Genomic DNA, 20674 nt, shown 5'->3' with positions numbered 1-20674 from the left:
TTCTAGGCAGAAAACGATATTTGATTGGCAATTTCAAAGCACATTTACTACTGTGGTAGAGCAAGTGATAATTACTGTAACAGCCTGACACATTTTTCTTATAGTTTAGAGAGGCAGAAAAGAGCACATATCCTAACAGCAACTAGAGACCATGAGTATGTGGAACCTTGGTGAGTGATTAGACTAGAGCAAAGGAAATGAGGTTGGTGACGTTGAATGTGTTAGCGTTACACACTGCTATCTGAAATACCACACAGTGCTGCATAGTAAGCATGGGAGTGCAGGAGAAGCAGCTGACTGTGTGCTAAGAGTGTGTTTCTGGAGACTGTGCATTGTCAGGTGCAAGAGAGATCTGCATGGACGCTTGCACAACTGCATGAAGACTGCAGAGATGTATGTAAGAGTACATGTGTGTTAAGGGTTAATTGGAGTTTTGAACTTGTAGGAACTACCTCACCCATTGCAGCAGTGGAAGGAAAATCTACCGTGTTGATTCCAAATGTGTTAGCATTTGCCTCTCATTTGTGAGATATTGATTTGTGCTGAATGCTAACCATCACAGTTCAAAAAAACAAGCTGCCCCTTTCCTGCGAGTGCAAGTCTTACAGAACAAGAGCAACACAAATTAAATCTCTGACAACAATTCCTGTGTGCAGACAGACTCATGGTGTGATTCTAGGCAGAAAAAGATATTTGATTGGCAATTTCAAAGCACATTTACTACTGTGGTAGAGCAAGTGATAATTACTGTAACAGCCTGACACATTTTCCTTATAGTTTAGAGAGGCAGAAAAGAGCACATGTCCTAACAGCTACTAGAGACCATGAGTATGTGGAACCTTGGTGAGTGATTAGACTAGAGCAAAGGAAATGAGCCTTGGTGACGTTGAATGTGTTAGCGTTACACACTGCTATCTGAAATACCACACAGTGCTGCATAGTAAGCATGTGAGTGCAGGAGAAGCAGCTGGCTGTGTGCTAAGAGTGTGTTTCTGGAGACTGTGTATTGTCAGGTGCAAGAGAGATCTGCATGGACGCTTGCACAACTGCATGAAGACTGCAGAGATGTATGTGAGAGTACATGTGTGGTAAGGGTTAATTGGAGTTTTGAACAGGTAGGAACTACCTCACCCATTGCAGGAGTGGAAGGAAAATCTACCCTGTTGATTTCAAATGTGTTAGCATTTGCCTCTCATCTGTGAGATATTGATTTGTGCTGAATGCTAACCATCACAGTTCAAGAAAACAAGCTGCCCCTTTCCTGCGAGTGCAAGTCTTACAGAACAAGAGCAACACAAATTAAATCTCGGACAACAATTCCTGTGTGCAGACAGACTCATGGTGTGATTCTAGGCAGAAAACGATATTTGATTGGCAATTTCAAAGCACATTTACTACTGTGGTAGAGCAAGTGATAATTACTGTAACAGCCTGACACATTTTTCTTATAGTTTAGAGAGGCAGAAAAGAGCACATATCCTAACAGCAACTAGAGACCATGAGTATGTGGAACCTTGGTGAGTGATTAGACTAGAGCAAAGGAAATGAGGTTGGTGACGTTGAATGTGTTAGCGTTACACACTGCTATCTGAAATACCACACAGTGCTGCATAGTAAGCATGGGAGTGCAGGAGAAGCAGCTGACTGTGTGCTAAGAGTGTGTTTCTGGAGACTGTGCATTGTCAGGTGCAAGAGAGATCTGCATGGACGCTTGCACAACTGCATGAAGACTGCAGAGATGTATGTAAGAGTACATGTGTGTTAAGGGTTAATTGGAGTTTTGAACTTGTAGGAACTACCTCACCCATTGCAGCAGTGGAAGGAAAATCTACCGTGTTGATTCCAAATGTGTTAGCATTTGCCTCTCATTTGTGAGATATTGATTTGTGCTGAATGCTAACCATCACAGTTCAAAAAAACAAGCTGCCCCTTTCCTGCGAGTGCAAGTCTTACAGAACAAGAGCAACACAAATTAAATCTCTGACAACAATTCCTGTGTGCAGACAGACTCATGGTGTGATTCTAGGCAGAAAACGATATTTGATTGGCAATTTCAAAGCACATTTACTACTGTGGTAGAGCAAGTGATAATTACTGTAACAGCCTGACACATTTTCCTTATAGTTTAGAGAGGCAGAAAAGAGCACATGTCCTAACAGCTACTAGAGACCATGAGTATGTGGAACCTTGGTGAGTGATTAGACTAGAGCAAAGGAAATGAGCCTTGGTGACGTTGAATGTGTTAGCGTTACACACTGCTATCTGAAATACCACACAGTGCTGCATCGTAAGCATGGGAGTGCAGGAGAAGCAGCTGGCTGTGTGCTAAGAGTGTGTTTCTGGAGACTGTGTATTGTCAGGTGCAAGAGAGATCTGCATGGACGCTTGCACAACTGCATGAAGACTGCAGAGATGTATGTAAGAGTACATGTGTGGTAAGGGTTAATTGGAGTTTTGAACATGTAGGAACTACCTCACCCATTGCAGGAGTGGAAGGAAAATCTACCCTGTTGATTTCAAATGTGTTAGCATTTGCCTCTCATCTGTGAGATATTGATTTGTGCTGAATGCTAACCATCACAGTTCAAGAAAACAAGCTGCCCCTTTCCTGCGAGTGCAAGTCTTACAGAACAAGAGCAACACAAATTAAATCTCTGACAACAATTCCTGTGTGCAGACAGACTCAAGGTGTTATTCTAGGCAGAAAACGATATTTGATTGGCAATTTCAAAGCACATTTACTACTGTGGTAGAGCAAGTGATAATTACTGTAACAGCCTGACACATTTTCCTTATAGTTTAGAAAGGCAGAAAAGAGCACATGTCCTAACAGCTACTAGAGACCATGAGTATGTGGAACCTTGGTGAGTGATTAGACTAGAGCAAAGGAAATGAGCCTTGGTGACGTTGAATGTGTTAGCGTTACACACTGCTATCTGAAATACCACACAGTGCTGCATAGTAAGCATGGGAGTGCAGGAGAAGCAGCTGGCTGTGTGCTAAGAGTGTGTTTCTGGAGACTGTGTATTGTCAGGTGCAAGAGAGATCTGCATGGACGCTTGCACAACTGCATGAAGACTGCAGAGATGTATGTGAGAGTACATGTGTGGTAAGGGTTAATTGGAGTTTTGAACATGTAGGAACTACCTCACCCATTGCAGGAGTGGAAGGAAAATCTACCATGTTGATTTCAAATGTGTTAGCATTTGCCTCTCATTTGTGAGATAGTGATTTGTGCTGAATGCTAACCATCACAGTTCAAGAAAACAAGCTGCCCCTTTCCTGCGAGTGCAAGTCTTACAGAACAAGAGCAACACAAATTAATCTATGACAACAATTCCTGTGTGCAGACAGACTCATGGTGTGATTCTAGGCAGAAAACGATATTTGATTGGCAATTTCAAAGCACATTTACTACTGTGGTAGAGCAAGTGATAATTACTGTAACAGCCTGACACATTTTCCTTATAGTTTAGAGAGGCAGAAAAGAGCACATGTCCTAACAGCTACTAGAGACCATGAGTATGTGGAACCTTGGTGAGTGATTAGACTAGAGCAAAGGAAATGAGCCTTGGTGACGTTGAATGTGTTAGTGTTAAACACTGCTATCTGAAATACCACACAGTGCTGCATAGTAAGCATGGGAGTGCAGGAGAAGCAGCTGGCTGTGTGCTAAGAGTGTGTTTCTGGAGACTGTGTATTGTCAGGTGCAAGAGAGATCTGCATGGACGCTTGCAAAACTGCATGAAGACTGCAGAGATGTATGTAAGAGTACATGTGTGGTAAGGGTTAATTGGAGTTTTGAACATGTAGGAACTACCTCACACATTGCAGGAGTGGAAGGAAAATCTACCCTGTTGATTTCAAATGTGTTAGCATTTGCCTCTCATCTGTGAGATATTGATTTGTGCTGAATGCTAACCATCACAGTTCAAGAAAACAAACTGCCCCTTTCCTGCGAGTGCAAGTCTTACAGAACAAGAGCAACACAAATTAAATCTCTGACAACAATTCCTGTGTGAATACAGACTCAAGGTATGATTCTAGGCAAAAAACGATATTTGATTGGCAATTTCAAAGCACATTTACTACTGTGGTAGAGCAAGTGATAATTACTGTAACAGCCTGACACCTTTTCCTTATAGTTTAGAGAGGCAGAAAAGAGCACATGTCCTAACAGCTACTAGAGACCATGAGTATGTGGAACCTTGGTGAGTGATTAGACTAGAGCAAAGGAAATGAGCCTTGGTGACGTTGAATGTGTTAGCGTTACACACTGCTATCTGAAATACCACACAGTGCTGCATCGTAAGCATGGGAGTGCAGGAGAAGCAGCTGGCTGTGTGCTAAGAGTGTGTTTCTGGAGACTGTGTATTGTCAGGTGCAAGAGAGATCTGCATGGACGCTTGCACAACTGCATGAAGACTGCAGAGATGTATGTAAGAGTACATGTGTGGTAAGGGTTAATTGGAGTTTTGAACATGTAGGAACTACCTCACCCATTGCAGGAGTGGAAGGAAAATCTACCCTGTTGATTTCAAATGTGTTAGCATTTGCCTCTCATCTGTGAGATATTGATTTGTGCTGAATGCTAACCATCACAGTTCAAGAAAACAAGCTGCCCCTTTCCTGCGAGTGCAAGTCTTACAGAACAAGAGCAACACAAATTAAATCTCTGACAACAATTCCTGTGTGCAGACAGACTCAAGGTGTTATTCTAGGCAGAAAACGATATTTGATTGGCAATTTCAAAGCACATTTACTACTGTGGTAGAGCAAGTGATAATTACTGTAACAGCCTGACACATTTTCCTTATAGTTTAGAAAGGCAGAAAAGAGCACATGTCCTAACAGCTACTAGAGACCATGAGTATGTGGAACCTTGGTGAGTGATTAGACTAGAGCAAAGGAAATGAGCCTTGGTGACGTTGAATGTGTTAGCGTTACACACTGCTATCTGAAATACCACACAGTGCTGCATAGTAAGCATGGGAGTGCAGGAGAAGCAGCTGGCTGTGTGCTAAGAGTGTGTTTCTGGAGACTGTGTATTGTCAGGTGCAAGAGAGATCTGCATGGACGCTTGCACAACTGCATGAAGACTGCAGAGATGTATGTGAGAGTACATGTGTGGTAAGGGTTAATTGGAGTTTTGAACATGTAGGAACTACCTCACCCATTGCAGGAGTGGAAGGAAAATCTACCATGTTGATTTCAAATGTGTTAGCATTTGCCTCTCATTTGTGAGATAGTGATTTGTGCTGAATGCTAACCATCACAGTTCAAGAAAACAAGCTGCCCCTTTCCTGCGAGTGCAAGTCTTACAGAACAAGAGCAACACAAATTAAATCTATGACAACAATTCCTGTGTGCAGACAGACTCATGGTGTGATTCTAGGCAGAAAACGATATTTGATTGGCAATTTCAAAGCACATTTACTACTGTGGTAGAGCAAGTGATAATTACTGTAACAGCCTGACACATTTTCCTTATAGTTTAGAGAGGCAGAAAAGAGCACATGTCCTAACAGCTACTAGAGACCATGAGTATGTGGAACCTTGGTGAGTGATTAGACTAGAGCAAAGGAAATGAGCCTTGGTGACGTTGAATGTGTTAGTGTTAAACACTGCTATCTGAAATACCACACAGTGCTGCATAGTAAGCATGGGAGTGCAGGAGAAGCAGCTGGCTGTGTGCTAAGAGTGTGTTTCTGGAGACTGTGTATTGTCAGGTGCAAGAGAGATCTGCATGGACGCTTGCAAAACTGCATGAAGACTGCAGAGATGTATGTAAGAGTACATGTGTGGTAAGGGTTAATTGGAGTTTTGAACATGTAGGAACTACCTCACACATTGCAGGAGTGGAAGGAAAATCTACCCTGTTGATTTCAAATGTGTTAGCATTTGCCTCTCATCTGTGAGATATTGATTTGTGCTGAATGCTAACCATCACAGTTCAAGAAAACAAACTGCCCCTTTCCTGCGAGTGCAAGTCTTACAGAACAAGAGCAACACAAATTAAATCTCTGACAACAATTCCTGTGTGAATACAGACTCAAGGTGTGATTCTAGGCAAAAAACGATATTTGATTGGCAATTTCAAAGCACATTTACTACTGTGGTAGAGCAAGTGATAATTACTGTAACAGCCTGACACCTTTTCCTTATAGTTTAGAGAGGCAGAAAAGAGCACATGTCCTAACAGCTACTAGAGACCATGAGTATGTAGAACCTTGGTGAGTGATTAGACTAGAGCAAAGGAAATGAGCCTTGGTGACGTTGAATGTGTTAGCGTTACATACTGCTATCTGAAATACCACACAGTGCTGCATAGTAAGCATGGGAGTGCAGGAGAAGCAGCTGGCTGTGTGCTACGAGTGTGTTTCTGGAGACTGTGTATTGTCAGGTGCAAGAGAGATCTGCATGGATGCTTGCACAACTGCATGAAGACTGCAGAGATGTATGTTAGAGTACATGTGTGGTAAGGGTTAATTGGAGTTTTGAACATGTAGGAACTACCTCACCCATTGCAGGAGTGGAAGGAAAATCTACCATGTTGATTTCAAATGTGTTAGCATTTGCCTCTCATTTGTGAGATAGTGATTTGTGCTGAATGCTAACCATCACAGTTCAAGAAAACAAGCTGCCCCTTTCCTGCGAGTGCAAGTCTTACAGAACAAGAGCAACACAAATTAAATCTATGACAACAATTCCTGTGTGCAGACAGACTCGTGGTGTGATTCTAGGCAGAAAACGATATTTGATTGGCAATTTCAAAGCACATTTACTACTGTGGTAGAGCAAGTGATAATTACTGTAACAGCCTGACACATTTTCCTTATAGTTTAGAGAGGCAGAAAAGAGCACATGTCCTAACAGCTACTAGAGACCATGAGTATGTGGAACCTTGGTGAGTGATTAGACTAGAGCAAAGGAAATGAGCCTTGGTGACGTTGAATGTGTTAGCGTTACACACTGCTATCTGAAATACCACACAGTGCTGCATAGTAAGCATGGGAGTGCAGGAGAAGCAGCTGGCTGTGTGCTAAGAGTGTGTTTCTGGAGACTGTGTATTGTCAGGTGCAAGAGAGATCTGCATGGACGCTTGCACAACTGCATGAAGACTGCAGAGATGTATGTAAGAGTACATGTGTGGTAAGGGTTAATTGGAGTTTTGAACATGTAGGAACTACCTCACCCATTGCAGGAGTGGAAGGAAAATCTACCCTGTTGATATCAAATGTGTTAACATTTGCCTCTCATCTGTGAGATATTGATTTGTGCTGAATGCTAACCATCACAGTTCAAGAAAACAAGCTGCCCCTTTCCTGCGAGTGCAAGTCTTACAGAACAAGAGCAACACAAATTAAATCTCTGACAACAATTCCTGTGTGCAGACAGACTCAAGGTGTGATTTTAGGCAGAAAACGATATTTGATTGGCAATTTCAAAGCACATTTACTACTGTGGTAGAGCAAGTGATAATTACTGTAACAGCCTGACACATTTTCCTTATAGTTTAGAGAGGCAGAAAAGAGCACATGTCCTAACAGCTACTAGAGACCATGAGTATGTGGAACCTTGGTGAGTGATTAGACTAGAGCAAAGGAAATGAGCCTTGGTGACGTTGAATGTGTTAGCGTTACACACTGCTATCTGAAATACCACACAGTGCTGCATAGTAAGCATGGGAGTGCAGGAGAAGCAGCTGGCTGTGTGCTAAGAGTGTGTTTCTGGAGACTGTGTATTGTCAGGTGCAAGAGAGATCTGCATGGACGCTTGCACAACTGCATGAAGACTGCAGAGATGTATGTGAGAGTACATGTGTGGTAAGGGTTAATTGGAGTTTTGAACATGTAGGAACTACCTCACCCATTGCAGGAGTGGAAGGAAAATCTACCATGTTGATTTCAAATGTGTTAGCATTTGCCTCTCATTTGTGAGATAGTGATTTGTGCTGAATGCTAACCATCACAGTTCAAGAAAACAAGCTGCCCCTTTCCTGCGAGTGCAAGTCTTACAGAACAAGAGCAACACAAATTAAATCTATGACAACAATTCCTGTGTGCAGACAGACTCATGGTGTGATTCTAGGCAGAAAACGATATTTGATTGGCAATTTCAAAGCACATTTACTACTGTGGTAGAGCAAGTGATAATTACTGTAACAGCATGACACATTTTCCTTATAGTTTAGAGAGGCAGAAAAGAGCACATGTCCTAACAGCTACTAGAGACCATGAGTATGTGGAACCTTGGTGAGTGATTAGACTACAGCAAAGGAAATGAGCCTTGGTGACGTTGAATGTGTTAGCGTTACACACTGCTATCTGAAATACCACACAGTGCTGCATAGTAAGCATGGGAGTGCAGGAGAAGCAGCTGGCTGTGTGCTAAGAGTGTGTTTCTGGAGACTGTGCATTGTCAGGTGCAAGAGAGATCTGCATGGACGCTTGCACAACTGCATGAAGACTGCAGAGGTGTATGTAAGAGTACATGTGTGGTAAGGGTTAATTGGAGTTTTGAACATGTAGGAACTACCTCACCCATTGCAGCAGTGGAAGGAAAATCTACCGTGTTGATTCCAAATGTGTTAGCATTTGCCTCTCATTTGTGAGATATTGATTTGTGCTGAATGCTAACCATCACAGTTCAAGAAAACAAGCTGCCCCTTTCCTGCGAGTGCAAGTCTTACAGAACAAGAGCAACACAAATTAAATCTCTGACAACAATTCCTGTGTGCAGACAGACTCATGGTGTGATTCTAGGCAGAAAACGATATTTGATTTTCAATTTCAAAGCACATTTACTACTGTGGTAGAGCAAATGATAATTACTGTAACAGCCGGACACATTTTCCATATAGTTTAGAGAGGAAGAAAATAGCACATGTCCTAACAGCTACTTGAGACCATGAGCATGTGGAACCTGGGTGAGTGATTAGACTAGAGCAAAGGAAATGAGCCTTGGTGACGTTGAATGTGTTAGCGTTACACGCTGCTATCTGAAATACCACACAGTGCTGAATAGTAAGCATGGGAGTGCAGGAAAATCAGCTGCCTGTGTGCTAAGAGTGTGCTTCTGGAGACTGTGTATTGTCAGGTGCAAGAGAGATCTGCATGGACGCTTGCACAACTGCATGAAGACTGCAGAGATGTATGTAAGAGTACATGTGTGGTAAGGGTTAATTGGAGTTTTGAACATGTAGGAACTACCTCACCCATTGCAGGAGTGGAAGGAAAATCTACCCTGTTGATTTCAAATGTGTTAGCATTTGCCTCTCATCTGTGAGATATTGATTTGTGCTGAATGCTAACCATCACAGTTCAAGAAAACAAGCTGCCCCTTTCCTGCGAGTGCAAGTCTTACAGAACAAGAGCAATACAAATTAAATCTATGACAACAATTCCTGTGTGCAGACAGACTCATGGCGTGATTCTAGGCAGAAAACGATATTTGATTGGCAATTTCAAAGCACATTTACTACTGTGGTAGAGCAAGTGATAATTACTGTAACAGCCTGACACATTTTCCTTATAGTTTAGAGAGGCAGAAAAGAGCACATGTCCTAACAGCTACTAGATACCATGAGTATGTGGAACCTTGGTGAGTGATTAGACTAGAGCAAAGGAAATGAGCCTTGGTGACCTTGAATGTGTTAGCGTTACACACTGCTATCTGAAATACCACACAGTGCTGCATAGTAAGCATGGGAGTGCAGGAGAAGCAGCTGGCTGTGTGCTAAGAGTGTGTTTCTGGAGACTGTGTATTGTCAGGTGCAAGAGAGATCTGCATGGACGCTTGCACAACTGCATGAAGACTGCAGAGATGTATGTACGAGTACATGTGTGGTAAGAGTTAATTGGAGTTTTGAACATGTAAGAACTACCTCACCCATTGCAGGAGTGGAAGGAAAATCTACCCTGTTGATTTCAATTGTGTTAGCATTTGCCTCTCATCTGTGAGATATTGTTTTGTGCTGAATGCTAACCATCACAGTTCAAGAAAACAAGCTGACCCTTTCCTGCGAGTGCAAGTCTTACAGAACAAGAGCAACACAAATTAAATCTCTGACAACAATTCCTGTGTGCAGACAGACTCAAGGTGTGATTCTAGGCAGAAAACGATATTTGATTGGCAATTTCAAAGCACATTTACTACTGTGGTAGAACAAGTGATAATTACTGTAACAGCCTGACACATTTTCCTTATAGTTTAGAGAGGCAGAAAAGAGCACATGTCCTAACAGCTACTAGAGACCATGAGTATGTGGAACCTTGGTGAGTGATTAGACTAGAGCAAAGGAAATGAGCCTTGGTGACGTTGAATGTGTTAGCGTTACACACTGCTATCTGAAATACCACACAGTGCTGCATAGTAAGCATGGGAGTGCAGGAGAAGCAGCTGGCTGTGTGCTAAGAGTGTGTTTCTGGAGACTGTGTATTGTCAGGTGCAAGAGAGATCTGCATGGACGCTTGCACAACTGCATGAAGACTGCAGAGATGTATGTAAGAGTACATGTGTGGTAAGGGTTAATTGGAGTTTTGAACATGTAGGAACTACCTCACCCATTGCAGTAGTGGAAGGAAAATCTACCCTGTTGATTTCAAATGTGTTAGCATTTGCCTCTCATCTGTGAGATATTGATTTGTGCTGAATGCTAACCATCACAGTTCAAGAAAACAAGCTGCCCCTTTCCTGCGAGTGCAAGTCTTACAGAACAAGAGCAACACAAATTAAATCTCTGACAACAATTCCTGTGTGCAGACAGACTCAAGGTGTTATTCTAGGCAGAAAACGATATTTGATTGGCAATTTCAAAGCACATTTACTACTGTGGTAGAGCAAGTGATAATTACTGTAACAGCCTGACACATTTTCCTTATAGTTTAGAAAGGCAGAAAAGAGCACATGTCCTAACAGCTACTAGAGACCATGAGTATGTGGAACCTTGGTGAGTGATTAGACTAGAGCAAAGGAAATGAGCCTTGGTGACGTTGAATGTGTTAGCGTTACACACTGCTATCTGAAATACCACACAGTGCTGCATAGTAAGCATGGGAGTGCAGGAGAAGCAGCTGGCTGTGTGCTAAGAGTGTGTTTCAGGAGACTGTGCATTGTCAGGTGCAAGAGAGATCTGCATGGACGCTTGCACAACTGCATGAAGACTGCAGAGATGTATGTGAGAGTACATGTGTGGTAAGGGTTAATTGGAGTTTTGAACATGTAGGAACTACCTCACCCATTGCAGGAGTGGAAGGAAAATCTACCCTGTTGATTTCAAATGTGTTAGCATTTGCCTCTCATCTGTGAGATATTGATTTGTGCTGAATGCTAACCATCACAGTTCAAGAAAACAAGCTGCCCCTTTCCTGCGAGTGCAAGTCTTACTTAACAAGAGCAATACAAATTAAATCTATGACAACAATTCCTGTGTGCAGACAGACTCATGGCGTGATTCTAGGCAGAAAACGATATTTGATTGGCAATTTCAAAGCACATTTACTACTGTGGTAGAGCAAGTGATAATTACTGTAACAGCCTGACACATTTTCCTTATAGTTTAGAGAGGCAGAAAAGAGCACATGTCCTAACAGCTACTAGAGACCATGAGTATGTGGAAAATTGGTGAGTGATTAGACTAGAGCAAAGGAAATGAGCCTTGGTGACCTTGAATGTGTTAGCGTTACACACTGCTATCTGAAATACCACACAGTGCTGCATAGTAAGCATGGGAGTGCAGGAGAAGCAGCTGGCTGTGTGCTAAGAGTGTGTTTCTGGAGACTGTGTATTGTCAGGTGCAAGAGAGATCTGCATGGACGCTTGCACAACTGCATGAAGACTGCAGAGATGTATGTACGAGTACATGTGTGGTAAGAGTTAATTGGAGTTTTGAACATGTAAGAACTACCTCACCCATTGCAGGAGTGGAAGGAAAATCTACCCTGTTGATTTCAATTGTGTTAGCATTTGCCTCTCATCTGTGAGATATTGTTTTGTGCTGAATGCTAACCATCACAGTTCAAGAAAACAAGCTGACCCTTTCCTGCGAGTGCAAGTCTTACAGAACAAGAGCAACACAAATTAAATCTCTGACAACAATTCCTGTGTGCAGACAGACTCAAGGTGTGATTCTAGGCAGAAAACGATATTTGATTGGCAATTTCAAAGCACATTTACTACTGTGGTAGAGCAAGTGATAATTACTGTAACAGCCTGACACATTTTCCTTATAGTTTAGAGAGGCAGAAAAGAGCACATGTCCTAACAGCTACTAGAGACCATGAGTATGTGGAACCTTGGTGAGTGATTAGACTAGAGCAAAGGAAATGAGCCTTGGTGACGTTGAATGTGTTAGCGTTACACACTGCTATCTGAAATACCACACAGTGCTGCATAGTAAGCTTGGGAGTGCAGGAGAAGCAGCTGGCTGTGTGCTAAGAGTGTGTTTCTGGAGACTGTGTATTGTCAGGTGCAAGAGAGATCTGCATGGACGCTTGCACAACTGCATGAAGACTGCAGAGATGTATGTGAGAGTACATGTGTGGTAAGGGTTAATTGGAGTTTTGAACATGTAGGAACTACCTCACCCATTGCAGGAGTGGAAGGAAAATCTACCATGTTGATTTCAAATGTGTTAGCATTTGCCTCTCATTTGTGAGATAGTGATTTGTGTTGAATGCTAACCATCACAGTTCAAGAAAACAAGCTGCCCCTTTTCTGCGAGTGCAAGTCTTACAGAACAAGATCAACACAAATTAAATCTATGACAACAATTCCTGTGTGCAGACAGACTCATGGTGTGATTCTAGGCAGAAAACGATATTTGATTGGCAATTTCAAAGCACATTTACTACTGTGGTAGAACAAGTGATAATTACTGTAACAGCCTGACACATTTTCCTTATAGTTTAGAGAGGCAGAAAAGAGCACATGTCCTAACAGCTACTAGAGACCATGAGTATGTGGAACCTTGGTGAGTGATTAGACTAGAGCAAAGGAAATGAGCCTTGGTGACGTTGAATGTGTTAGCGTTACACACTGCTATCTGAAATACCACACAGTGCTGCATAGTAAGCATGGGAGTGCAGGAGAAGCAGCTGGCTGTGTGCTAAGAGTGTGTTTCTGGAGACTGTGTATTGTCAGGTGCAAGATAGATCTGCATGGACGCTTGCACAACTGCATGAAGACTGCAGAGATGTATGTAAGAGTACATGTGTGGTAAGGGTTAATTGGAGTTTTGAACATTTAGGAACTACCTCACCCATTGCAGGAGTGGAAGGAAAATCTACCCTGTTGATTTCAAATGTGTTAGCATTTGCCTCTCATCTGTGAGATATTGATTTGTGCTGAATGCTAACCATCACAGTTCAAGAAAACAAGCTGCCCCTTTCCTGCGAGTGCAAGTCTTACAGAACAAGAGCAACACAAATTAAATCTCTGACAACAATTCCTGTGTGCAGACAGACTCAAGGTGTTATTCTAGGCAGAAAACGATATTTGATTGGCAATTTCAAAGCACATTTACTACTGTGGTAGAGCAAGTGATAATTACTGTAACAGCCTGACACATTTTCCTTATAGTTTAGAAAGGCAGAAAAGAGCACATGTCCTAACAGCTACTAGAGACCATGAGTATGTGGAACCTTGGTGAGTGATTAGACTAGAGCAAAGGAAATGAGCCTTGGTGACGTTGAATGTGTTAGCATTACACACTGCTATCTGAAATACCACACAGTGCTGCATAGTAAGCATGGGAGTGCAGGAGAAGCAGCTGGCTGTGTGCTAAGAGTGTGTTTCAGGAGACTGTGCATTGTCAGGTGCAAGAGAGATCTGCATGGACGCTTGCACAACTGCATGAAGACTGCAGAGATGTATGTGAGAGTACATGTGTGGTAAGGGTTAATTGGAGTTTTGAACATGTAGGAACTACCTCACCCATTGCAGGAGTGGAAGGAAAATCTACCATGTTGATTTCAAATGTGTTAGCATTTGCCTCTCATTTGTGAGATAGTGATTTGTGCTGAATGCTAACCATCACAGTTCAAGAAAACAAGCTGCCCCTTTCCTGCGAGTGCAAGTCTTACAGAACAAGAGCAACACAAATTAAATCTATGACAACAATTCCTGTGTGCAGACAGACTCATGGTGTGATTCTAGGCAGAAAACGATATTTGATTGGCAATTTCAAAGCACATTTACTACTGTGGTAGAGCAAGTGATAATTACTGTAACAGCCTGACACATTTTCCTTATAGTTTAGAGAGGCAGAAAAGAGCACATGTCCTAACAGCTACTAGAGACCATGAGTATGTGGAACCTTGGTGAGTGATTAGACTAGAGCAAAGGAAATGAGCCTTGGTGACGTTGAATGTGTTAGCGTTACACACTGCTATCTGAAATACCACACAGTGCTGCATAGTAAGCATGGGAGTGCAGGAGAAGCAGCTGGCTGTGTGCTAAGAGTGTGTTTCAGGAGACTGTGCATTGTCAGGTGCAAGAGAGATCTGCATGGACGCTTGCACAACTGCATGAAGACTGCAGAGATGTATGTGAGAGTACATGTGTGGTAAGGGTTAATTGGAGTTTTGAACATGTAGGAACTACCTCACCCATTGCAGGAGTGGAAGGAAAATCTACCCTGTTGATTTCAAATGTGTTAGCATTTGCCTCTCATCTGTGAGATATTGATTTGTTTTGAATGCTAACCATCACAGTTCAAGAAAACAAGCTGCCCCTTTCCTGCGAGTGCAAGTCTTACTTAACAAGAGCAATACAAATTAAATCTATGACAACAATTCCTGTGTGCAGACAGACTCATGGCGTGATTCTAGGCAGAAAACGATATTTGATTGGCAATTTCAAAGCACATTTACTACTGTGGTAGAGCAAGTGATAATTACTGTAACAGCCTGACACATTTTCCTTATAGTTTAGAGAGGCAGAAAAGAGCACATGTCCTAACAGCTACTAGAGACCATGAGTATGTGGAACCTTGGTGAGTGATTAGACTAGAGCAAAGGAAATGAGCCTTGGTGACCTTGAATGTGTTAGCGTTACACACTGCTATCTGAAATACCACACAGTGCTGCATAGTAAGCATGGGAGTGCAGGAGAAGCAGCTGGCTGTGTGCTAAGAGTGTGTTTCTGGAGACTGTGTATTGTCAGGTGCAAGAGAGATCTGCATGGACGCTTGCACAACTGCATGAAGACTGCAGAGATGTATGTACGAGTACATGTGTGGTAAGAGTTAATTGGAGTTTTGAACATGTAAGAACTACCTCACCCATTGCAGGAGTGGAAGGAAAATCTACCCTGTTGATTTCAATTGTGTTAGCATTTGCCTCTCATCTGTGAGATATTGTTTTGTGCTGAATGCTAACCATCACAGTTCAAGAAAACAAGCTGACCCTTTCCTGCGAGTGCAAGTCTTACAGAACAAGAGCAACACAAATTAAATCTCTGACAACAATTCCTGTGTGCAGACAGACTCAAGGTGTGATTCTAGGCAGAAAACGATATTTGATTGGCAATTTCAAAGCACATTTACTACTGTGGTAGAGCAAGTGATAATTACTGTAACAGCCTGACACATTTTCCTTATAGTTTAGAGAGGCAGAAAAGAGCACATGTCCTAACAGCTACTAGAGACCATGAGTATGTGGAACCTTGGTGAGTGATTAGACTAGAGCAAAGGAAATGAGCCTTGGTGACGTTGAATGTGTTAGCGTTACACACTGCTATCTGAAATACCACACAGTGCTGCATAGTAAGCTTGGGAGTGCAGGAGAAGCAGCTGGCTGTGTGCTAAGAGTGTGTTTCTGGAGACTGTGTATTGTCAGGTGCAAGAGAGATCTGCATGGACGCTTGCACAACTGCATGAAGACTGCAGAGATGTATGTGAGAGTACATGTGTGGTAAGGGTTAATTGGAGTTTTGAACATGTAGGAACTACCTCACCCATTGCAGGAGTGGAAGGAAAATCTACCATGTTGATTTCAAATGTGTTAGCATTTGCCTCTCATTTGTGAGATAGTGATTTGTGTTGAATGCTAACCATCACAGTTCAAGAAAACAAGCTGCCCCTTTTCTGCGAGTGCAAGTCTTACAGAACAAGATCAACACAAATTAAATCTATGACAACAATTCCTGTGTGCAGACAGACTCATGGTGTGATTCTAGGCAGAAAACGATATTTGATTGGCAATTTCAAAGCACATTTACTACTGTGGTAGAACAAGTGATAATTACTGTAACAGCCTGACACATTTTCCTTATAGTTTAGAGAGGCAGAAAAGAGCACATGTCCTAACAGCTACTAGAGACCATGAGTATGTGGAACCTTGGTGAGTGATTAGACTAGAGCAAAGGAAATGAGCCTTGGTGACGTTGAATGTGTTAGCGTTACACACTGCTATCTGAAATACCACACAGTGCTGCATAGTAAGCATGGGAGTGCAGGAGAAGCAGCTGGCTGTGTGCTAAGAGTGTGTTTCTGGAGACTGTGTATTGTCAGGTGCAAGATAGATCTGCATGGACGCTTGCACAACTGCATGAAGACTGCAGAGATGTATGTAAGAGTACATGTGTGGTAAGGGTTAATTGGAGTTTTGAACATGTAGGAACTACCTCACCCATTGCAGGAGTGGAAGGAAAATCTACCCTGTTGATTTCAAATGTGTTAGCATTTGCCTCTCATCTGTGAGATATTGATTTGTGCTGAATGCTAACCATCACAGTTCAAGAAAACAAGCTGCCCCTTTCCTGCGAGTGCAAGTCTTACAGAACAAGAGCAACACAAATTAAATCTCTGACAACAATTCCTGTGTGCAGACAGACTCAAGGTGTTATTCTAGGCAGAAAACGATATTTGATTGGCAATTTCAAAGCACATTTACTACTGTGGTAGAGCAAGTGATAATTACTGTAACAGCCTGACACATTTTCCTTATAGTTTAGAAAGGCAGAAAAGAGCACATGTCCTAACAGCTACTAGAGACCATGAGTATGTGGAACCTTGGTGAGTGATTAGACTAGAGCAAAGGAAATGAGCCTTGGTGACGTTGAATGTGTTAGCGTTACACACTGCTATCTGAAATACCACACAGTGCTGCATAGTAAGCATGGGAGTGCAGGAGAAGCAGCTGGCTGTGTGCTAAGAGTGTGTTTCAGGAGACTGTGCATTGTCAGGTGCAAGAGAGATCTGCATGGACGCTTGCACAACTGCATGAAGACTGCAGAGATGTATGTGAGAGTACATGTGTGGTAAGGGTTAATTGGAGTTTTGAACATGTAGGAACTACCTCACCCATTGCAGGAGTGGAAGGAAAATCTACCATGTTGATTTCAAATGTGTTAGCATTTGCCTCTCATTTGTGAGATAGTGATTTGTGCTGAATGCTAACCATCACAGTTCAAGAAAACAAGCTGCCCCTTTCCTGCGAGTGCAAGTCTTACAGAACAAGAGCAACACAAATTAAATCTATGACAACAATTCCTGTGTGCAGACAGACTCATGGTGTGATTCTAGGCAGAAAACGATATTTGATTGGCAATTTCAAAGCACATTTACTACTGTGGTAGAGCAAGTGATAATTACTGTAACAGCCTGACACATTTTCCTTATAGTTTAGAGAGGCAGAAAAGAGCACATGTCCTAACAGCTACTAGAGACCATGAGTATGTGGAACCTTGGTGAGTGATTAGACTAGAGCAAAGGAAATGAGCCTTGGTGACGTTGAATGTGTTAGCGTTAAACACTGCTATCTGAAATACCACACAGTGCTGCATAGTAAGCATGGGAGTGCAGGAGAAGCAGCTGGCTGTGTGCTAAGAGTGTGTTTCTGGAGACTGTGTATTGTCAGGTGCAAGAGAGATCTGCATGGACGCTTGCAAAACTGCATGAAGACTGCAGAGATGTATGTAAGAGTACATGTGTGGTAAGGGTTAATTGGAGTTTTGAACATGTAGGAACTACCTCACACATTGCAGGAGTGGAAGGAAAATCTACCCTGTTGATTTCAAATGTGTTAGCATTTGCCTCTCATCTGTGAGATATTGATTTGTGCTGAATGCTAACCATCACAGTTCAAGAAAACAAACTGCCCCTTTCCTGCGAGTGCAAGTCTTACAGAACAAGAGCAACACAAATTAAATCTCTGACAACAATTCCTGTGTGCAGACAGACTCATGGTGTGATTCTAGGCTGAAAACGATATTTGATTGGCAATTTCAAAGCACATTTACTACTGTGGTAGAGCAAGTGATAATTACTGTAACAGCCTGACACATTTTCCTTATAGTTTAGAGAGGCAGAAAAGAGCACATGTCCTAACAGCTACTAGAGACCATGAGTATGTGGAACCTTGGTGAGTGATTAGACTAGAGCAAAGGAAATGAGCCTTGGTGACGTTGAATGTGTTAGCGTTACACACTGCTATCTGAAATACCACACAGTGCTGCATAGTAAGCATGGGAGTGCAGGAGAAGCAGCTGGCTGTGTGCTAAGAGTGTGTTTCTGGAGACTGTGTATTGTCAGGTGCAAGAGAGATCTGCATGGACGCTTGCACAACTGCATGAAGACTGCAGAGATGAATGTGAGAGTACATGTGTGGTAAGGGTTAATTGGAGTTTTGAACATGTAGGAACTACCTCACCCATTGCAGGAGTGGAAGGAAAATCTACCATGTTGATTTCAAATGTGTTAGCATTTGCCTCTCATTTGTGAGATAGTGATTTGTGCTGAATGCTAACCATCACAGTTCAAGAAAACAAGCTGCCCCTTTCCTGCGAGTGCTAGTCTTACAGAACAAGAGCAACACAAATTAAATCTATGACAACAATTCCTGTGTGCAGACAGACTCATGGTGTGATTCTAGGCAGAAAAAGATATTTGATTGGCAATTTCAAAGCACATTTACTACTGTGGTAGAGCAAGTGATAATTACTGTAACAGCCTGACACATTTTCCTTATAGTTTAGAGAGGCAGAAAAGAGCACATGTCCTAACAGCTACTAGAGACCATGAGTATGTGGAACCTTGGTGAGTGATTAGACTAGAGCAAAGGAAATGAGCCTTGGTGACGTTGAATGTGTTAGCGTTACACGCTGCTATCTGAAATACCACACAGTGCTGAATAGTAAGCATGGGAGTGCAGGAAAATCAGCTGGCTGTGTGCTAAGAGTGTGTTTCTGGAGACTGTGTATTGTCAGGTGCAAGAGAGATCTGCATGGACGCTTGCACAACTGCATGAAGACTTCAGAGATGTATGTGAGAGTACATGTGTGGTAAGGGTTAATTGGAGTTTTGAACAGGTAGGAACTACCTCACCCATTGCAGGAGTGGAAGGAAAATCTACCCTGTTGATTTCAAATGTGTTAGCATTTGCCTCTCATCTGTGAGATATTGATTTGTGCTGAATGCTAACCATCACAGTTCAAGAAAACAAGCTGCCCCTTTCCTGCGAGTGCAAGTCTTACAGAACAAGAGCAACACAAATTAAATCTCTGACAACAGTTCCTGTGTGCAGACAGACTCATGGTGTGATTCTAGGCAGAAAACGATATTTGATTGGCAATTTCAAAGCACATTTACTACTGTGGTAGAGCAAGTGATAATTACTGTAACAGCCTGACACATTTTTCTTATAGTTTAGAGAGGCAGAAAAGAGCACATATCCTAACAGCAACTAGAGACCATGAGTATGTGGAACCTTGGTGAGTGATTAGACTAGAGCAAAGGAAATGAGGTTGGTGACGTTGAATGTGTTAGCGTTACACACTGCTATCTGAAATACCACACAGTGCTGCATAGTAAGCATGGGAGTGCAGGAGAAGCAGCTGACTGTGTGCTAAGAGTGTGTTTCTGGAGACTGTGCATTGTCAGGTGCAAGAGAGATCTGCATGGACGCTTGCACAACTGCATGAAGACTGCAGAGATGTATGTAAGAGTACATGTGTGTTAAGGGTTAATTGGAGTTTTGAACTTGTAGGAACTACCTCACCCATTGCAGCAGTGGAAGGAAAATCTACCGTGTTGATTCCAAATGTGTTAGCATTTGCCTCTCATTTGTGAGATATTGATTTGTGCTGAATGCTAACCATCACAGTTCAAAAAAACAAGCTGCCCCTTTCCTGCGAGTGCAAGTCTTACAGAACAAGAGCAACACAAATTAAATCTCTGACAACAATTCCTGTGTGCAGACAGACTCATGGTGTGATTCTAGGCAGAAAAAGATATTTGATTGGCAATTTCAAAGCACATTTACTACTGTGGTAGAGCAAGTGATAATTACTGTAACAGCCTGACACATTTTCCTTATAGTTTAGAGAGGCAGAAAAGAGCACATGTCCTAACAGCTACTAGAGACCATGAGTATGTGGAACCTTGGTGAGTGATTAGACTAGAGCAAAGGAAATGAGCCTTGGTGACGTTGAATGTGTTAGCGTTACACACTGCTATCTGAAATACCACACAGTGCTGCATAGTAAGCATGTGAGTGCAGGAGAAGCAGCTGGCTGTGTGCTAAGAGTGTGTTTCTGGAGACTGTGTATTGTCAGGTGCAAGAGAGATCTGCATGGACGCTTGCACAACTGCATGAAGACTGCAGAGATGTATGTGAGAGTACATGTGTGGTAAGGGTTAATTGGAGTTTTGAACAGGTAGGAACTACCTCAC

The sequence above is a fragment of the Triturus cristatus genome, chromosome 1_1 (genome assembly GCF_964204655.1).
Source record: "Triturus cristatus chromosome 1_1, aTriCri1.1, whole genome shotgun sequence".
NCBI lineage: Eukaryota > Metazoa > Chordata > Amphibia > Caudata > Salamandridae > Triturus > Triturus cristatus.
This window is presented reverse-complemented; position numbering follows the sequence as displayed.